We start from the raw sequence: 2,647 nt of genomic DNA on the forward strand, positions 1-2,647 counted from the left end.
CACTTGGCAGCTTGTTCCTCCAGTATCTGGTGTCAATGTTATTGATTCCAAGTGGATTTTCAAAGTCAGGAGACATGCTGATGGTTCCATCGAACGCTACAAGGCACGGCTTGTTGCCGAGGGCTTCAAACAGAGGTATGGTCTTGATTATGAAGACACGTTCAGTCCAGTCATCAAGCCTACTATCATTCGCTTGATGTTGTCTCTTGCTGTCACTCGTGGATGGTCTCTTCATCAGCTTGATGTGCAGAACGCTTTCCTCCATGGAATTCTGGAGGAGGAGGTTTATATGCGTCAGCCACCTAGATTTGTTGATCCTGCACGCCCTCGTCATCTCTGTCGTCTGACTAAGGCGCTATATGGACTGAAACAGGCTCCTCGTGCATGGCATGCTCGTCTTGGCTCTGTTCTTCGAGCACTTGGGTTTACTCCCTCCACTGCAGACACATCGTTGTTCCTTCTTCAGCGTCTTGAGGTTACGATGTATCTTCTGGTTTATGTTGATGATATCATTCTCATCAGTTCATCCCATGCTGCTGCTGGTCGTCTTGTGGTTTCACTCAGTGGTGCCTTTGCTGTCAAGGATTTGGGTGCCTTGCATTTTTTCCTTGGTCTGGAGGTTTCACGTTCTTCTGTTGGTTTGACTCTTACACAGAAGAAGTACTCTCTGGACCTGCTGCGTCGTGCTGGTATGCTGAAGTGCAAACATGCTATTACTCCGATGTCTGCCATTGATCGGTTATCTGCCCTTGATGGAGATGCTCTTTCACCTGAGGATGCTACTGAGTATCGCAGTCTCGTTGGTGGTCTGCAATGCCTTACTATTACCAGGCATGATATCTCCTATGCAGTCAACCGTGTCTGTCAGTTTCTTCATGCACCTAGGACATCTCATTGGTCAGCTGTGAAACGTATTCTGCGTTACATCTGTCTTACTGTCTCCTATGGTTTGCTTCTTCAGCCTGCGCCCTCGTGTGAGCTCTCAGCTTTCTCAGATGCAGATTGGGCTGGCAGTCCTGATGACAGGCGATCCACGGGGGGATATGCGGTATTTCGGGGTTCTAACCTGATCGCCTGGAATGCTCGAAAGCAGGCCACAGTGTCTCGCAGTAGTGCTGAAGCTGAGTACAAAGCAGTTGCTGATGCCACTGCTGAGATCATATGGGTACAGTCTCTGTTGAGAGAGTTGAGAGTTGCTTCAGCACATCCTCCGGTTCTGTGGTGTGATAACATTGGTGCTACATATCTGTCATCTAATCCAGTGTTTCACGCTAGGACGAAGCACATTGAGGTTGACTATCATTTTGTTCGGGAACGTGTTGCACAGAAGCTACTTTGTATCAAGTTCATTCCGTCAAAGGATCAACTTGCTGACATCTTCACGAAGCCTCTTCCACAACCACAGTTTGTAGGCTGTAGGCGCAATCTTAACTTGCTTTGTACTTCAGGCCACAGTTAAGATTAAGGGAGGGTGTTAGACTGTATATATACGTAGTCTGTGTATTAATATTGTAACATTGTATTGTACCCCTTGGTACCTCTATATAATGAAAGAGCCACACCCCGTTTAGGGAGTCGAGCAAGTTCCCAACATATTGTGTTTTACACTACTTGAATTTATCATTGTACTAATTTATTTTGTTTTGATAAAGTATTTTTTAACACAGTACAAACGCAGACGCTTGTACGTACGACATGCACCCCTATAAACCCATGTACACACACCCTACCCTTATGAGTATATAGGCTGAGTCGGTACATCATCTTGAGATCGACAAAGTCGTTACAGATGGCTTTGTAGTTGACGAACGTCTCCTCCTACTGAACGCACATAACTGTAAGACCTGGAATAAATCCAGGAAAATGTGAGCATCAATGTCAAATGTGTGACTTGAACCCTGATGGGCAGGGGATACCAGTGTCCTCCTAACTATCCAACCACATGTTGGTTTGCAAACGTAAAATATCTGCTAGAAGACTTCATCACTTCAATATATATTGATGTATTGGGCGTACCCCCATATCGGCGTATCATAGTTCTTAGAAAATTGAAGTATCAGACGTATCCATGTATTGTTCGTATGTATCCAAGTATCCACACAGTGTAGCATGTATTTGTGACTATATGACCTTTTTGCCAGATCTAAATTTTACGTCACATTTTATCGCATTTAAAAGCTATAGTTCTCCAAATTACGAGATGAAAGGACCGGGGTGAGTTCAACTTCGTGTCACATTCAAATTACGTGCACTTGACCACCAAATGAATGTAATTTCTATGTGGGTGTGTTTGTTGCAACTGTTTTTGTGGGCTTAGCTCGATTTCTGCCATGTTTTCATTGTTCACGATGGGGTTTGAAACAAGGTATTCTGCAATTTATCTTGGAGTCTGGTTTAGATGACCACAAATTGATTACAGTAAATAGAATTACAAATAGCACTCATAAATTTAACTCGTTTTATGATCAAACGATGGAGCTCACACAAGTTGCACATCGCACAAAGTTTAAAACCCACCTAATTCTGAAATCCGGTAATGTTGACAGTGGCGGAGCCAGGGGGAGGCTAGCAGGGGCCCCGACCCGCCCCAACATCTTGTGTTTGCTTGTATAATCTACAGGAAACAGTGGTTTTTTTTTGGCCTTTC

The sequence above is a fragment of the Triticum dicoccoides genome, chromosome 3A (genome assembly GCF_002162155.2).
Source record: "Triticum dicoccoides isolate Atlit2015 ecotype Zavitan chromosome 3A, WEW_v2.0, whole genome shotgun sequence".
In the NCBI taxonomy this organism is placed as follows: Eukaryota; Viridiplantae; Streptophyta; class Magnoliopsida; order Poales; family Poaceae; genus Triticum; species Triticum dicoccoides.